Below are 19,974 nucleotides of genomic sequence, written 5' to 3' on the forward strand. Positions count from 1 at the left end.
ACTTGCTCGCTTCTCTTATGCTGGAGGCTTCTCATCCCACAGCCCTTGTGCCTTACTCACTAGACAGTTTTCCTTCCCTTGGAAGATTCTTTATCTTTCTCCAGCTCTTTAAAATTTTTTTTAAGATTTTTTATTTATTTATTTGACAGAGAGATCACAAGTAGATAGGCAGGCAGAGAGAGAGAGGGGAACAGGCCCCTGCTGAGCAGAGAGCCCGATGCGGGACTTGATCCCAGGACCCTGAGATCATGACCTGAGCTGAAGGCAGCGGCTTAACCCACTGAGCCACCCAGGCGCCCCTCTCCAGCTCTTTAAATGCATGGCTGGATCCCATCCTTAGGCAGCAGACCAAACAATATTTCCTCAGCTCCACCTTCCCTGGCCATCTGATTCAAATCAGCCTCTGGTCTCACCCATTCCAATTATGAGCACTTTGTCCTGCTTATTTCCCACACAGTAATGATCACAGTTTGTCTTTATTTTGTCTTTTTAATTTATATCTCACTTGTTTATTGCCTCTCTCCTCAAGTTGAACAAAATGGAGGACAACCGTTGTATCTGCTGGGACATCTCGTCTCTCCAGTAAGTAGCACAGGGCCTCATACACAGCACATGTGTGATAATTACCTGTTGACTGACTGAATGAACCAATGAATTATGACCACTCCTGAAACCTTAGTGTGAGTCACAGCTGCATGCTCAGTCAGAGAGGAAAATCCTCAAGAAATATAGATCCATGCCATCGTTTTATTAGTGTAAACAGGGAAAAGTTAGTCTGATAATAACCATGAATACTACCCAGATTCTGGGAAGCAGAAAACCAACAGAGAAAAAATATTGCTTCTGCCGTAAGAATTAAAAGAACCTGAGCATTCTGTTAGAAGGTAAGCATAGGTGAGGTAGAGAACAGATTATGTGAGTGTAGACTTTTTCAACTCCCGAAGATCCATGGCGACTATTATCACTGTGATAGACAGGTCCTGCTCACCACAGGCCCAGAATAAATGGCTGTTGCCATGAGCTCTTGCTTGCCCATGCTTAGTATACAAGGAATGTGCATGTGTGACTATGTGCAATCTTTTTTATTATTGACTTTTACAATTTGCATTGCCTTTCTAGAGACAATTTGTTCATTGCTTCAGAACCATTCTACTCAAACAGTTAAGTTCTCTATTGTTTGGTTTTTGGCTTCCATTCCCACACACACCTTTTCTGAGACAACTTTATGGCTGGGTCACTATTCATCTAAAATCTATTTCTATGTTCTATACTCCTACCCTGACAAGCATTTCAAAAAGTACAGCTTGATCTCCTTGCTACAGATCTAGAACAGTGGCACTCATTTGGGGCAATATTATCCCCTAGGAGACATATGGTATTGTTGGGAAAAATTGTTGGTTGTCACAAATTGTGGGGCGAAAGAGGGTGGAGCTGGCACCTGCCAAAGGCCAGGATGCTGCTAACCCTGCTACAGTGCACAGCCTGTCCCTCCACAACAAAGAGGTATCTGTCCAGAAAGTCCATGGTGCTGAGGTTGAGAAATCCTCTGTCAGACAGGGAAAGAGCACACCTCCATCCTCTGCTCCATCATATCTTGGCAGTATATCAGGGAGTTGAGAGGGGATATCACCCAAGCAAAGGCACATTTGTCCACTCAGAGATGGGACCCGGAGTTTTATTCCTCTTTACAACAACGGACCTAAAGATTAGCATCCCCAGCTTAGACAACTCATAGTAGCTTAATTTTCTTTATTCCAAAACAGGACACAGCAGCAGGTGAAATCCATTTGACCCTCCCTGTGCCATGTGGTGTCTCTGGTGGCACCTGAAACCCCTCTTCCTTTCTCTCAGGACACACGTTCCCTGGGTGTCCCCCTCGACTACTTCCTCCTTGTCTCCTTTGTGAGCTTCTGTCCTCTTGCCCTCCCACACTGTGGCATGTCTTCATTCCACATCTCTCCTAGACAATCTCATTCACTGTCTATTTTTAACTCTACCTGTATGCTGATGATCCCAGAAGTACATACCGGGGCCAGAACTCCGCTGGGCTCCTGACTTTACTGTCTGGTTGCTTCCAGTTCTTTATGAGAATGTCCCTCAAGCATCTCAAATTCAGTGCATCTAACATGGAGCTGTTTTTCTGCTTCCCATCCACAGTCTTGATTTTTCTCCTCTTCATTAATGAATGCATCACAGTCTACCCAAGCCCAACCGTGGTGGTCAGTCTCATGTTTTCCCTTTCCCACACAACAATTTCCAAACCTCAGTTCAAATCAGGAATTGAGTCAGGTTAATGTTTCTCATTGATGCCTCTCCCATTCCCTTCCTCTCTTGTCCTCACTGACGCTGCCTTGATCAAGTTAGCACCATTTGCTCAGCAGCCACTCTAGCCTTCTCCTAGCGGGTCTTAGGGATTCTGGTTTTCCCTTTTCTCATTGGAGTTCCTCTCACCCACCAAAGTGACTCTCTTAAAACAACAATGTGATCATTTCAATCTACTACTTAAATACTTGGGTGGCTCCTGTGTGCTTGGCCTGCCAAGGACTGGCCCAACCTGCCTTCCCAAACTTGATTCTGTTTGCATCTCTACCCACATCCAACATTTGAATCCTACTGAACGTCTTTCATTTATCAACCTGCCTTGCCCATTTCTCACCTCATATCCTTTCACACCCCACACTCTGGTTTCTACCCAGAATTATTAGAGAGAGAGAGAGAGAGACAGAGAGACTAGCTCTAAGAACCTTCCTGAATACTTTCCCATCTTCCTTCCACTTGCACAACCGAACAGCCTCTCTTCGGAGCTTCACTGTTGTAGTAGGTAACTCTGTCTCAAAATCTATAGTTTATTGCTCTCATTTGTATTCTTTATGTCTTCTTTTCGATTGTATCCTCTTTGATGGCAAAGAGTCATGTTGTGCACTGCATGCCTAGCAAACAGCCTAGTAGCAGGAACAGATCTGGCACAATAATTATTTGTTGAGTTAATTAATTGAATAAGCATCAACTTTGCTCCAAACACCTCTACCATCCTCGGTGCAGCTAATCATAGGGACTGAAACATCAACCACTCTGGTAAGAAATCCAATTTGCAACAATCTTTCTTTGTATCATGAAAGTTTAATATTCACTAGGCTTGAGGAATTTAAATATAAGTAATAAATTAATAGCCATTCTCCACGGAAATAAAAGGCTGTGATAGACATTTATGTAAATCAATTTTCATCTTAAACCACCTCACTTTTTCCAATTACATAGTCTCAGCCAACGTCAATACCATACGTCTTTCAGAATTTCCTAACCATAAAGTAACTTGTAATTTTCTACTTACTTATAAAAATAATTATTAGTTCTGTAATCTATAGCAAATCTAGAATTATCCAGTGCCTATTAAAGCTAATGGATTCAAAAGCTTACATACCATTTCTCTATCCTCCCGTCCTTTATGTCGTTCTTCCCCAAATATAATGAGCAATTCAACACAGGGAAGGATGATTGTGATAATTTATTCAAATATTCCTTTATGAATGAAATTCTAGTTGGTAATAACATTGAGTTACCCCATGAAAATATAACCAATGACTCAAATATGTCAAAAGTCATGAAATTATCAACTTCATCTCAGAAGCTTATTAAACAATGATAAGCATAAAAATATAACTATCATATATTATAAAGGGAGAATTGATAATGTATGTAGGCCTTACTCATTACATGGCATGGCATGTAGATGTATTACTTAATATCCTTAGGTCATAAGCAAAAGACCTTAACTGTCTAATGAAATCAAAGGTGCAGAAAGATTTTTTGGAAGAATACCAAGACCTCACGGTATCACTGGGGGAGATTACAGAGTTTTGCTTGGAAACAGGCAATAGAATGGGCAGCTCCAAGAGACAAGAATGTAGGAATAGTAGGGATATCCGATAATGGGAAACATGTGATCAGGGGCCTATAACACAACTGAATGAACTCCAACTATTTTTATTCTCCTCCCTTTGTTCAAGACTCACTTCCAGGAATAAGATGTCCAAATAGCTCAGGTTAGAGCATACCTTCCCATTATGTAGAGGAGAGCAGAGCCCTGCATTTTGTCTGTCTTAGTTAGCTTGGGCTGCCATAACAGAATATCACAGAATTGTGGCTTAAACAACAGAAATGTATTTTCCCATAGCTCTGGCGACTGAAAGTCCGAGAACAGGATGCCAGCATTGTTGGGCTCTGGTGTGGACCCACTTCCTGGCTTGCAGAAAGCTGTCTTCTTGCTGTGTCCTCACATGGCAGGAAGAGAGAGGGTTCTCTGGTGTCTCTTTTTACAAGGACGCTAATCCCATCATGAAGGTCCCACCCTCATGACGTCATTGAACCCTAGTCACCTCAGAAAAGCCCCTTCCAAATACCACCCTATTAGGGATTAGGACTTCACCATATGAGATTTAGGGAGACACAAACATTCAGTCTGTAGCTAGCATTGATTATAGCCCATGAGGAAGACGTAAGTGCCCACAAAGGGCATGAATCTCCCTGAATAGCCAGACAATAACAGATTAAATTAATGAGTGAGATGACTAAGTGTATGAGGTCACAATATAATTATGAGAGACCACGGAACTTTAACATTCTTGATTAAATTAAGAATAACTTGGGGCATCTGGGTGGCTCAGCAAATTAGCCTCTGCCTTTGCCTCAGGTCATGGTCTCAGGGCCCTGGGATCGAGCCCCTTGTCAGTCTCTCTGCTCAGTGGGAAACCTGCTTCCCCCTCTCTCTCCACCTGCCTCTGCCTACTTCTGGTCTCTGTCTGTCAAATAAATAAATAAAATCTTTTTTTAAAGATCTTTTTTTAAAGATTTTATTTATTTATTTGACAGACAGAGATGACAAGTAAGCAGAGAGACAGGCAGAGAGAGGAGGAAGCAGGCTCCCCACTTAGCTGAGAGCCCGATATGGGGCTCAATCCCAGGACCCTGGGATCATGACCTGAGCCAAAGGCAGAGGCTTTAACCCACTGAGTCACCCAGGTTTCCCCAAATCTTTTTTTTTTTTTTTTAAAGAAGACTGGGTATTAACTAAGTTGGGATAATTTTAAAGACAACTAAGCTATATTAATGCATAATTCTATGAAAAGGCAAATCGTTGAAATATGCATTATCATGTCCCTTTCCTTGTTTGATTTTACCCCTTTCATTAGTAACTTCCCTAACAGAGAAGCAGTGACTAAACTCTGAAATGTTACGAAAAATAAATAAGGAGCCAAAAGTGAACACCGCCAGTATCTTATCTGTTACACTCATTTTGAGATTTGGTGAGAAAATCATCAGATTTTGGCAGCAGAGTATAGGCTCCAAGGGGCACAGAGAGTGAAGGGCAGGCACATTGCTGATCTCTTATTGTGGGTCAGGCATTATGCTAGGGCTTTACAGGTACTAATGCACAATGACTATATGAGCTGAATGTTATTGCATTCCCCATTTAACAAATGCCTTGTGCCTGCAACTTCAGTTGGTCCCCTCTACTTAAATCAGAGCCGAAGTAGTAACAAGCATGTGCATGTTGAGGGCTGGGATGTAGGGTGGTCCAGGTACCCTGTCAGGTATGACAGAGTGATGAACAAAACAGACAAGACCCCTGCCCTCATGGAGCTGCCCTTTTAGGGAGAGGAGCCATATGATGGGTAAGAGTAAGAGGTAAATAAATACATAGTATGTTTGGAAGTGATTATGCTAAGCAGGGAAATAAAACTCAGAAGCAGCATGAGGACTTGGGAGGAATGAGGAGCACCTTAAACAAGGTGGAAAACAACAGTATTCCTATGGAGAACGGACCTGTCAATATTTAAAGGGATTAGAAATAGGACCTTGGGAACCATTTCTCAAAGGACCATATGTGTGAACCTCCCAGTGTTACAGGAAACACTAACCTGATGAGAAGCTGGAGGAAAATCAGCCCATGTCTTTCCCTCTAACCACCTGCTTCCACACAGGGTTGGGCCCAGTTACCAGGCATTCTGCAAGTCTTCACTGCATGACTTACTCATGTTAAGAGAACACTCCTTATACTTAGCAGTTTTACATGTCCAACTAGTCCAACTATACTTTTTGGTTCCATCAGGGGAACACAGCTCAAGTGCTGATATTTGCCTCTGGGGATGGTGGTCATTTTGGATTTCTGCTTGAGCATCTTTCTGGCGATATCAGAATTAGAACAAGATGAGGTTTTTAGGCTCTTCTGCATTGATCAAGGGTGGGGTGATCCCATGCCCTATACCTCTTCTCACAAGCCTCTACTGTCTTGCCCAGTCTAAAGGTTTTCTGGCTCGGCATTTTTCTTTTTCCTCATCTGGCAACTCTACTCCCTACTGTCCACACGAAGCCTGTAAATTCTTACTATCTTTTACCTTCAGGGCTCCCTAAAGGCTACTTTTCCTGAGTAAATCAAAAACCAAACTGATGACATCTGAAAATGAAACAATCCCAACTGCACTCTCCCTGAGTTATTAATGTAGCAGAGCTTTGCCATCTAATGTCTCTTTTCTGAAAGCATCAGATTCCCCTAAGGAGTCTCAACATTTAAGCACATAAAAGAAAATATATTTTGTGGTTCAGAAGGTGCTCCTGAGCAATTGCCAGCCACTGAACACCACCGGGAAGATCCAATGACTCTGATATTATGCTCAGTGAGGGGGTGAACATACTTACCAGAAAGGAAAGGGGGACTGGATTGACCGCCAGTGACAAAACCCAGCAGACAAGGAGAACTGACAGGAAAATAAAGAAGCAGGAAGGGGGAAAGACACAGGAGGGTAGAATGAGTGGTAAAGTTGGGCAGGCAGCATGGCAGCCAGGCCATGGACAGTCTGGCACAGCAATAATATTATTGTCACCACACCCTGGACGGTGACTGAATATTGATTGGAAAAAAATACTTCTGTGGGGTTTGGTCATCGGACCTCAAACTGACTGTGGTGTGTTGAATTGTGTCTCCCAGAAAGATATGTAGTTCTTAACCTCTGATCCATGTCCCTGAGAACTTGTTTGAAAACAGGGTCTCTGCAGATATAATCAGGATGAGGTCACACGGGATTAGGATGAGCCCTAAGTCCAGTGACTAAGATATTAATAAAGAGAGGGAGCTTTAGAGACACACAGAGACACAGGGAAGAAGGTCATGGAAGAAGATTCAGGGACTGACATGATGTAGCTACAAGCCAAGGGATGCCAAGACTTGCCAGCAGCCACCAAAAGCTGGAAAAGCAAGGAAGGACAGCCCTACAGTGTTCAGAAAACAGTGTGGCCCTCAAGACACCTTGATTTTGGACTTCTGGCCTCCAGAACTGTGAGAGAGTAAGTTTCTGTTGTTTAAGCCACCCTTTTTGTAACAGTTACTTAGCCCTATGTACTAATACAGACAGCAAACTGATCCCAGGATAATGCCTCAATTTGAGTGAGACAGTAGCTGAACTCACCTTCCAAGTTCAGAGTTAATGTCCTATATATTTATTTTCATTAACTTCCTCCTTCACTTCCCACCTTACTGGATCCAACCAATGGATTATGAAGTTTTCAAAGCACATATTAGAGAAGAGATTGTATGAAGAAATCAATCCACCATGGAGGTTAATTTTAGGAACTTTATTTTTTAGATGCAATTTTTAACAGAAGTCAGAACTCTAAATTATCATTCAAACATCAAGAGAGCTTATAAAGGATTGTAGGCTATTGGAGGCTTGTGTCATGTTGGCCAAAATGTCTTCTCCTTGGAACTGGATTTCTCAACCTCCACACTGCTGACATTTGGGGTTGTCATGAGGGCAGAGAGATGGCCTGTTAGAGGACATTGAGCAGCACCCTTGACCTCTGTCTGATAGTTGTGAATAGCACTCAACCCTCAGTCATGGCAATCAAGAATATCTGTTGGCATTGCCCAATATTCCCTAGGCAGAGGAAGCAAACTCATCCCTGGTTGACAACCAGGGTTCTAGGTTTAGTATGCTTATCCCATGCCTGCCCCTTGCCCAGATCACATCAGTGGGGAGAGAAACATCCTCCTGCAGCCTTTACAAAGGAATCTGGGATGACCAAGTAGATGGAAATTGATGTGATCTGGATTAGCGATATTGTATAGGCATGGGTGATCCCAATGAATCAAAGGGGACTGGGCTGATATGAACAGGAGGGTTTGGGGAGGACAGCACTCAATGAGAGACAGAGACAGGCTCAAGCTTCGATGCCCTAAGTATGCAGGGAAGCTGGTACATGACGTTGGCTAAGTGCCCCTTAGGAGTCTCGCTCCCAAAAAGGACAATCGAAATCGGGTTCTGAGAGCATTAAACTCAGTGCCATTCACCTTTTACATCCAAGTCAGCATCTGTCAGTCCACTCAGAAGGCTGCATGGTGCATGTCAAAATAAACATTGTGCATGGCAACCATGAGAAACTACTGAGAAGATTGAATTATCATTTATATGAATTAAAGATAAAATAAATATAAATTAAACTAAAAGTGGAACTCAGACTTCAATGTTCTAGGGAATAAGAGAGTGGCCCTTCAGCTATCTGGTGAAATAGTGATTCAGATTCTAGATTCAGAGATATTTATTTAAGCAAACCTTTACTCAGGAATCATATACCAAAGTCAGTAACATTCATAGCTTCTGAAGCCATAGAAAAAAACACTAAAACTATTACTGAAGGAGGCATGGCAGCCTAAATAGACCAAGCTCTCACATAGTCAAAAGTGACCCAAATTCTTTACAGAGCAGAGGTGGAAGTTTGACTAGAGCACATACAACGGACCAGGAGATCGATAAATTAGCCACCTACAATGACATTACATTTACAGCTCTAGGCAACAGGTGAGTGGGGGTTCCTTCCCATTAGAGTCCATACCTATAAGTCCTTAATCAAAAACTTAAAAAAACAGAAGATACGGGCATCTGGGTGGCTCAGTTTGTTAAGCTTCCAACTCTTGATTTCAGCTCAGGTCATCATCGTAGGGCTATGGGATTAGCATTGGGTGGGGCTCAGAGGGGGTCTGCTTAGGATTTTCTCTTTCCCTGTCCCTCTGCCTCTCCCTCTGTTTACACACACTTGTGTTCTCTCCACCCCCCCAATAAATAAATAAATAAATAAATAAATAAATAAATCCTTAAAAAAAAGAAAAAGAAAAACAGAATATGCCACCGAGAACTTCCTGTGAAGCTACACCATTCTCTCAAACTGTGAGGACAGGGTTTTCCATCTCCTGTCATGTCCCACCTGTGTCCCTCCTGGAGGACTCACAGCCCACGTTGTCAGCAGCAACTGTTGTATGATCACATCATCAGGCAAAGCTCTTTGTCTGACAGGCTGGATATTTTATGTATATATATATTTGCCTAGGGGATTTAAGATATTCACAGTGATCCCAGTAGAATATTATGATTTAATCAACTTTACCTTTCCTAGACTCAAAGGAGCCTTTAGATCAATGTGCTCAAAAGCAGACACCAAATCATTCCAAAGCAAGAGCCACAAGCCAATCGGGCTGGGTCTCTGTTTCCCTTGCTCCTGGCTCTTTCTTCAGGACTTGAATTCCCCAACTGTCTAGAACCAGATTGGTGGCTTAAGAAGAATACACAATTCCCTCTCTGAAGAAGTGGGGGCCCAGAGTCAGATCCCTAGCCAGGGTCCAGGTGGCCTGGGCTCTGAGAGGGGAAGAGCAGGAGTCAAGAGGCAGCTAGACGGTGCTAACAGCCAACCCAAGTGCCAGTCGAGGGATGGGATCATTGAAATGGGAGATGGCGAGAATGGGTAGAGAAGGTGGGGTGATAGAACAGGCTTCAGAGCCTGGAGTCGGGCATTTCCTGAGGTTGCCCAAGCAACACCAGGGTGGTGTTATGGGTTTAACTGGGTCCCTTAAATTCCTTGTCAAAGACCTAACTCCCAGAACCTCTTAACATGGACTTCTTTGGAAATAGGGTCTTTACAGATATAATTAGTCAAGATGAGGTCATACTAGATGATGGTGGGCCTTAATTCAATATGACTGATGTCCTTATAAAAAGGGGAAATTGGGACACAGACACACAAACCTTGTGCTTTGTGAGGCTTGCATTTGTGTCTCTGTGAGCCAAGGAATGACCAGAAGCTAGAAGAGAAGGCTGGAACAGACTCCCTCAGAGTCCTCAAAAAAAAAAAACAAACAAATAAACAACCACCACCACCAAAACCCAACACTATCCTCATCTTGATCTTGGACTTCCAGCCTTGTTTATTGGGGCATGGCTGCTGCAAACCCCTGCTTGGTATGAACAAAGGACAGTTTTATTCATTATCCTTCTTAGAACAACACTAGAAGACATTACTTATCTTACACCCCAAAGGAAACTTGCCACAACCAAGTGTTTGAATATTAGCAAAGTCTTTCTTTTTGAGACTCAAGTTTTGATCACTTCATGCCCAATAGTTAAAAGAGTTTTGCATGGAGCACTGGGTGTTGTGCAAAAACAATGAATACTGTTACACTGAAAAAATAAATAAAATGGGGAAAAAAAAAGAGCATAGAAATATATCTCTGTGCCAATTCAACTTATATGTTTTGGGCAAGAATACTATTTGATAGTTAGAAACCAGTTTTGTTGTGTTTGCATCTCTGAAATGTGTTTCAAAGATCACATGGTAACTATTCCTCATTCTACAAGTTTTTCCTGTAGTTTTTATGCCAAAACCAATTAAATTTTGACCTCAACTGACCCCACTATCTCTACAAGATAGGAGTCTGGTTTTGCTTGGCCTCCTGTGGTTTGATAGATTAATAGAGTGTGTCAGAATGGTATGGAAGACTGGGATGTCTGGGTGGCTCAGTCTTTAGGCATCTGCCTTCAGCTCAGGGCATGGTCCCCGGATCCTGGGATCGAGCCCTGCACCAGGCTCCCTGTTTGGTGGAAGGCCTACTTCTCCCTCTCTCACTCCCCGTGCATATGTTGCCTCTTTCGCTGCCTCTCTCTCTGTCATATAAATAAATAAAATCTTTTTAAAAAATGGTATGGAAGACAAAGTAATTGCTGGACAGAGAGCTTAGAGAAATTTCGATGGAATTTGCAAATTAAAGCAAATCTAGCCCCCCCCCAAATTCTTTCACCCTGACGAAATACATCATAAAACAAAAAACAGCAAACTTCTATTTGTAGAGAACTAAATTTGTATCTCAAATATTGGTGGCAAGGCAAGGCCCAAAGCTATATACATTATCAACTCATAATATGAAGCTGTAATAATCAGACGCTGGCTGTTTGTTCCCATTTAGCAGTGAAATACATACATTTAAATGACAAAACGTCATTTGCTCAGAGATGTTAATTATATGATGATCCTAAGGGCAGGCATGGAAGCAGTGATTTGTTAGTGAAATCACAGTCTCACCAGTCACCTGAAGGAGCCCCAGCTTCAGAGGGAGACAGACGTGGATCCACCACATTCCTCACTTGTCTTCCTGCTGTTGGATCTGCTGTGCTTACTCATTTTCCCTCAGAGTCAAATTATCTTTGTTGGTATCAAACCAGCTTCATTTGTCCTGGATTTATTTATAACCTTTCTGATGACAATTCACAGAACGAGTCGTCCCCGCAGTGACAGCATAATTATCTCTATGCATCAACTCGAGGTCTATGGTATTTGTCCCAACATCCATCGCCGTATGTTGGAAGAGGAATGAGGAATTGAAAATACTGAAGATGGGTTAAAATCTTCAAACACTGAAATGGGGGTTTTAAAAAGAGTGTAGTGGGGTGTCTGGCTGGCTCAGTGGGTTAAAGCCTCTGCCTTCAGCTCAGGTCATGATCCCAGGGTCTGGGATCAAGCCCCATATCAGGCTTTCTGCTCAGCAGGGAGCCTGCTTCCCCATCTCTCTCTCTCTGCCTGCCTCTCTGCCTACTTGTGATCTCTGTCTGTCAAATAAATCAATAAACTCTTTAAAAAATAAAAATATAAAATATAAAAAAGAGTGTAGAAAGAAAGATATACACAAACTGATACAATGTGTGACTGCTAATGTGGGTCAGAGCACATGGAGAGCCAGCCTTCTAACACCTCAACAATGCAAACTGATGCAAGACAGTGATAAAGTCCGGGACAAAAATGTTCCAAGAGTTCACAAGGAGGAAACCCAGCTGTGTCAGTTTCCCCCTCAAAACGAATACCTTTCCAATACCTCCATTTCCATCTACAAACACTATCATACTCCAAGTGACCCAGACTTGGAGGCTCATTCACTAATTTGACAAAGCTTTATGCACTAAGTCCCCAGATTGCTGGGTGTGTGGGGGGGTCAGAAACCCGGTCCCACAAGATATGCTCTGAGCAATGGCAGAGGAACACTGGAGGGTCTGCCAATGGGCGATCGTCCCGCCCAGCCCAGGAGGTGGGCAAAGCCTCTTTCAATATGTCCAAACATTTACCAAGGAGAAATTGCACTTCACTTCCTCAGAATGACTAGGGAGAACGATGTGTACCTCATTTCTCATGAGAAGGGAGCTTCATTTGGCCTTTACTCACTTTCATTAGAACAAATCCAATCAAAAGCAATAAGCAAATGCGATTTTATTTTCCGCCACTGGAACATAAGTGCCACAAAAGCAGAATTATTTTCCATTTTGCCCACTCTTGACATTTACAGGCAGTCAATTAATATTTGTCAAGTGAATGAATGAATGAATGAATGTGTAATAAATGAAAGAAATTTCATCTCTCTCCTTCCATGACCAGTGTGAGTCAGTAGTTCTGGGTCAGTGACTCTGTCTGGGAGACAGGAGCAAGCTGGGGTGGACTGAATCAAAGACAGTGCAGAAGGGAAGGAGGAAGCGGACACTGGTCCGCCTGAGCCATCACCTGACTAAGCCGGGTCCTCCCACCCAGCTCTCATCACTGATAAACCAACTGATAAACATCCCTACAAGTATGGATCTGTGTATTCTGTCTGGTCAGAAATCATGGGGCAAAAAATAAAAGGAGCATTACTTATTGAACCCTAACATCCCCACATTTGGTATATGGAATTTATAGACAGCACTGGGTGTAGATTTCTGGATATAAGCCAGAACCTTGAGTAGTGAAGGAGAGTTGGTGAGATTAAAGGTTGTGTCGTAGTGGAGACACGTAGCTGCTGGAGCTTCTGCAAATGGCCACGTCTGTCCCCTCCGCCATCCTACAGGGCCAGGGCTTGCGGCCAGCAGCTGGTGTTCACAGGGACAGAGCTTCTCACAACAAGGGGAAGTTTAACATCCCTGCCCCTTCAAGCTGGCAATACAGGGCTCACCCTGCAGATGGCTGCCATTTACTCTTGAAACACGCAAGTGCAATAAGCCCGTGCATCCGGGGTTTTCTTGGCAATGGTGATGGAAAAATAATCACTGCTTTCTGGGTGATCTCAGCCAGGTCTGTAGGCAGGGATTTTAAATTATAATCAGTTAGCTCGCTGTATTTCTAGGGGCATCAGGATCCAGTTTGAGGATTGATAGTATCAGAGGACAGGACCAGCCGTGTTGCTATTCCAAATTCCATCTGGCATGGAGAGGAAAATGAGGAGCTAAGCTTTCCTCAACATGTGCCTTCTCCAGAGGCTTCAAGTGTCACACCAGCATTGCTCACCCACCACCACTATCCCCATCACCCAGTCACCATCACCATCACCACTCACCTTCATCACCTCCACCATCACGATGACCACCATCACCACCTTCATCATCTCCTCTGTCACCACAACCACCATCACCACCTCCATCATCACATCGTCATCACCATCATGGCGACCACCATCACATTCTCCATCACTGCCACCACTATCTGTCACCCCCGTTGTCACTATCACCTCACCTCCACCGCCAACATCACCACCACCATAATCACCACCATCGCCTCCAGCCACACCACCACCACCTCCGCTATCACCACAATGACAATCACTTCCATGGCTCATGTAGTTACGGAGGTTGGCAAAGCCAAAATCTGCAGTGTAGACTAGCAGGCGAGAGCCCCTGGGAAGTCTTGCTGCTCAAATCCAAAAACAACCTGCTCATAGAATTCCTTCTTGCTCAGAGGAGGTCAGTATCTTTCTCTCCAGGCCTTCAACTAACTGGATGAGGCCCACCCACATCACAGAGCATAGTCTGTTTACATAAAGTCTATTACTGATTTAAATGTTAATCTCGTCTAAACAAATACCATCACAGCAACATCCAGACTGGTGTTTGACCAAATATCGGAGTACTGTGGCCTCACCAAGTTGACACATGAAATTAACCATCACGCCATGCCAGAGACCATGACGCAATTGGCTGGGGTACAACGTGAGCCTCAGGATTTCTAAAGCACCCCACACCAAGTTTTCTAAGTTGCATTCAAAGATGAGATCTATGCTCTAGGAACACAGATTTTTGAAATGTTCAGTTACGGATTTTTTGAAACCTTCAATTAAGGGTTCTTTGATTCACTGAAAACCAATGTGAAGACCAGAGGGAAATCATTCCCAGAAGCCAGATTTCCTGGACTTTTGTAATTCCACAAGAGGCAACAGAGGCAAGTCACTATGTCACAGGACATAAAATTTGGGATCATAAGATTTGGGAGCAACCACACCACTGGACACACCCTCAAAGCAGCCTAAGGGACATCAAAGACAAGACTCATAGGGGAAATGAAAAGATTAGGAAGAAAAGATGGGGTGCTGTGGTGGCTCAGTGGGTTAAGGCTCTGCCTTCTGCTCAGGTCATGATCTCAGAGTCCTGGGATGGAACTCCATATCAGGCTCTCTGCTCAGCAGGGAGCCTGCTTCCCCTGCTCTTTCTGCCTGCCTACTTATGGTCTCTTTCTCTGTCAAAGAAATAAATGAATAATCTTAAAAAAAAAGAAAGAAAAAAATTGCCACCACCTGAAATTCATGCTACACAAAGAAATAGCATTGTTCTAAATGTGTCTCCAAAATGCCTCCTCCAAAGAGAGACAACATATATAGGTCAAGCAACGCTACAACTGACCTCTTGAAAGACAGTTTTTTGCCAGGGAGTGAACTTCCTAGATCATGGTGCTCTGGTGCCAATAACATCCTCAAAAGATGAAGCCATCGATCCTGTTTTTTTCTCTGTCCACTAACCTGCTCTCAGATCCCATGGAGCTTCCACTTCATATTTGATATCAGTAACTCAGGTCAAGACTTGACCAAGGATGATGTCCTGAGAGCCACACTTCACTTGGGGTGTCTACCTAGAACTTGAGGTTGGTTAGTGTCGTAAAGTCAGTGTTGTGATAATTCCGTGGGTTCCACAATCACCTTATACTCTCTAAAGTGGGAAATGAGAAATGGAACTAACTCAACCTTGAAATCCAAAGGCATTAAGCCTGTCATGATAGATGGTGACCTGGTTCACACATGATTGTTAGAGAATCCCAGGCTCTAACGAACACAAAAAGAAAAGCAAAGGGGCCTTAATTTCATTGAACATTCATTTAAAATTAAGAATTATGTATAGCCTTCAGACTTGACTTCCAAAGGGCAAGAATGTTTAAATTTGGAATTTATTACCTCAAAAACAAAATTAATTGAACAGTAACTTAGAAGAATATGTAATTTTGTGGCTTCTAATTCCTTCCTGAAATTTTGTGCTGGTCCTTACAGCTGTTTTGTACTATTCTGGCTCTTGTCCTCCAGGCACGTGGGAGCACTGGGCTTCAGTGCCACTCTTGAACTCAAGCATGCCATGTCACTTGCTTTGGCTCATGACATGTGAGCAGAAAAGATATTGTCACTTGCAAGTGAAACCTTTAGGCATCGGTGTGTGCTTAGCTAAGGCTGGTGCTCCCTCTGCCAGCAATATTCCAGATGGTGGCTCTCCCAGCTAGGGATCAGAGAGAAGAGCTCAGTGAAGCAAAACAGACCCCCAGCTGCCCAGTGAAGTCCTCAGGAATAAACCTTCTTAGTATTAATTCACTGAGATCTGTGGATTGCTTGCAACTGCAGCATAACCTGGTCTATCCTACTAAGACCGAATTTAATAAAGGAAGGGCTTGTATTTAACTTGCACCATCTCCAGATTGTTAACATTTTATTCCCAGATCACCTTAATGTTGACATTTAATCACATTGCTGAAGCTCTCTTGGGCAGTATGGCTAGAAAAAAATGCAAAGAAGTAAAGAAAGGAATAAATGTCTAGACTTAACTCCAATGTGGCTCAAAATTAATTTTAATATTTCACTACTTCAACCCAATTGATGGTTTCTGGGAGTAAAACATATACAGCCTAGTGGTATTTCTAGGAATGTACCCCAAGGGGATGTGGGCTGCTGGAAGTAGGAACAGGGCTAGCCAGATGGACAGCTCACCAGAGCAGGGCAAGACAGCCCTGGATCCAAAGGTTAAGAGAACAAAGGCACAGGGTAACTCTCAGTTCCCCATTCCTCACATTTACGTGTGGTGGGAATGCTACTTGAATGACTTCTGGCCTCTTGCTCTGGCCTCCCTGATTGCTCACCATAGAAATGCAGACGATTGCCATTAGCTTATGTTCCATGACTGCATAAAACTGATCTCTTAGAAGACTGGAAATAACAGGGATTCAATCTCCTTTCTTCCCTTTCCACCTAAGACCCATGGGAGGCAGAAATGGGGTACAATTTCTGACTTGGAGATCCCAACTTTACTATCAAGAGAGCTGCTCCACAAAGCAGATGGGAGAAGGGACAAGCAGAGAGGCAACAAGCCCATCAGGAGAAGGCCTAGGCTACATCAAATGACCTCCCTTGGATGAGCAATAAAACTGATGTTTTTGTCTCTATCTGTCTGCTTCTGTGTCTGCTTTCCTATTGGTTCATAACTCTGGCAGGAAAGAGGGGATATTATTTATGAACTCCTAAATATCCCATTAGTGTCTCCTGCTGAGTGGCCATGTGAGCGTATATGGAAAAACAACAGCCATGATGTGGCCCCAGTAGCAGCAGGACATCTGCCTTGTGCCCAGGCCTTATGGTCATGCCAGTTCCTTGTGGCTTCTGCTGGTATCAGCTGCCACTAAGACTGAGGCATCCTCGAGGGACAGGGACTCTCTGGCAAACTTGCAGAGAACTGCTAGGTAGCTGGGAGGGGTGTGTGTGTGCGTGTGTGTGTGTGTGTGTGTTTCTTTAGGGGTCCAGAGGGTACAATTATGTTGGAGACGCAAAGGATAGGAAAATGTCTCTGCCTTGGAGAAAAGTTGTAGTCAAGAGAGTGGCAAGAAATCCTCACCCACTGTCAACAAGGGGAGACATTTTGAAAGGCGTAAAGCCCAGAAATAGTGCGTATTAATTAATTGCAACTCCAGAAAATGTCTGGGGGCACCTGGGTAGCCTAGTGGGTTAAACATCCATCTCTTGGTTTGGGCTCAGTTCGTGATCTCAGGGTCATGAGATCGAGCGCCCATGGGGCTCCATGCTCAGCACAGATTCTGCTAGAGAATCTCTCTCTCCCTCTGCCTCTGCCCCTTCCCCAACTCGCATGTGTGTGGGCTCTCTCTCTCTCTCTCAAAACAAAATCTTTTAAAAAAGAAAGAAAGAAAATGTCTGTCATCCATTTAATTTCAATAATACAATTTGGGGTACTTCACAAAGTTCTTGGCAATATTATTTAAATCTTTTCAATAAGAAAAAGGAATGAATAATGATATTTTTATCATTTTTCCTAACTTTTCCCTCTCACTGTTAGTTCCCAGTTCAGGCCTTTAGCACCGTTCCTTTGGGTTACTCGGTGCAAGCCATGATGCTGAGAGAGATCAGTATTCCCCCAATGACTTCTCCATCCATGCCCACTTTGAAAGGAGACCAAGGCTCTGCATGGTGGTGAGAAGGGCACAGGTGGCACCTGGCTGCAGCTCACCATCTCCGTGTGCTCCGAGGGTTCTCGGGCTGGGCGGTCCCAGCCCCATCATCCAGAGGAGAGTGAGTCTCATGGGAGGAAATCCACAGGGAGATAAAGCCAGATGTTCTCTTTCTCTGTTGCAAGGTGAAAAATTTTATAGTGATATCATTATAAATATATCTATCTCTATAGATGTATACTATAAGCAGAGTTTTAAGAAGCTACAGATTCAGAAAAACATATAAAATAATAAAAAGGTCTTATATTGGTAAGAGAATATAATAACGTGATAGAAAATTGGTTCGGAGAAAAGCCAATTCAAAGGAGCACCTTTGAATATGAGAAGAAAGATACTCAAACTCAGGAGTAAGTGACAATGTGTCACAATCGTAGATGGACAAATAGAAAACAAAAGCCCCCGACCGTGTTGAAAATATGGAGAAATAGGAACTCTAATGTAGGAAATGGGAGCATGAGTTGGTCCCTCCTTCTGCAATGTGATCCTGTAAAAACCTATTAAGATGCAGAATCATCACCTAGTTTCCCATCCCCCCACCCAACTCCCTTTCTGCAATACTCAGTTTGTTTCCTGGAGTCAAGAGTCTCTCCTGGTTTGTTTCCCTCTCTGATTTCTTCCCATTCAGTTTTCCCATCCTTCCCCTATTGTCCTCTGCACTATTCCTTATATTCCACATATGAGTGAAACCCTAGGGTATTAAGGAGGGCACGTGATGTCATGACCTCTGAGTGTCATATGCAACTCATGAATCATTGAATATCATAGCAAAACTAATGATGTCAAAAAAAATTGCATTCTTAAAAAAAAAAATCCCACCAATCCCAGTCTTCTGGAATTATCCCAGAGAACAAAGATCAGCATATACAGATACATGTATAAGAATGGTCTGTATAGCTTTGTTTCCATGAAAAAAACATGACAATCAAGTGAAAGCCCATTAAGAGAGAAGTGGCAGAATAAACTCTACTCACTGTGGAATTTTATACAGTTATTAGAAAATGAGTTAGGGCACTAGCCCCTGACTTGTAGAAACATCATGTGGCATTGCCAGTTAAGAAAAGCAAGATGTGTGGGTGTGTAAAATGATTGCATTTACAGAAAAACAAAAACCATAAAAACAAGTGTGTGTGTGTGTGTGTGTCTGTGTGTGTGTGTGTGTGTGTGTATTAGTATATGACTAAGTCAGCACAGAGAGAAGCACCAGAGGAGAGATAATTGGGGTAGGAAAGAAAAGTACAATTTTTTTTTAAAGTGCACCACAAATATTACCATGTCTGGTATAATTACCATGGCGTAAATTTGCACATGTGTATACAGCGGCATGAAGAAGGGGGAAGGTAAAAGACAGGTCGAATATGTGAACACTGTTATTTCTTACATGTCACAAAGAGTAGAAGGTTAACTAGCAGTATAACTAAATAGTAATGCTGCCATGTCTCCTTCAGACGAACAATTCTATTAAAAGTGTTCAGATAGGGCGCCTGGGTGGCTCCGTGGTTTAAGCCGCTGCCTTTGGCTCGGGTCCTGGTCTCAGGGTCCTGGGATCGAGTCCCACATCGGGCTCTCTGCTCGGCAGGGAGCCTGCTTCCCTCTCACTCTCTCTGCCTGCCTCTCTGCCTACTTGTGATCTCTCTCTGCCAAATAAATAAAATCTTTAAAAAAAAAAGTGTTCAGATGAATTAAGTAAGTTGCAGGTCTTTGCCCACAAATATGTGGCTATTTGGGGCTTTTTGTTATATGAAACTGGGACTGGAAAGGATTATGCTTTTGAGGAATGGTATCATGATCATGTGATGGTATCATGTATCAGGATGGTCTCATGATCACATGATGGTATCATGTGATAACATTGGGGGTGAGAGCCTCGATTTGGAATTCCAGCTTCAGCCGGGAAGTGTTAACACTTACACTGAGCTTCCATTTCTTCTCTCTGAGATATGGGCACAGATTCTACTTCCCATGCTTGTGTAAGATTGCATGTGAAAATTCTGAATAAATCGTAGTTGTTGTTACTAACTTGTGGGGAAAAATAGATCCATATCCACGAACTTATTGAGAGATCTTTTTGATACATTCATTGAGAAAACATTTTGGTAA

This window comes from Meles meles, chromosome 12 (genome assembly GCF_922984935.1).
Source record: "Meles meles chromosome 12, mMelMel3.1 paternal haplotype, whole genome shotgun sequence".
NCBI lineage: Eukaryota > Metazoa > Chordata > Mammalia > Carnivora > Mustelidae > Meles > Meles meles.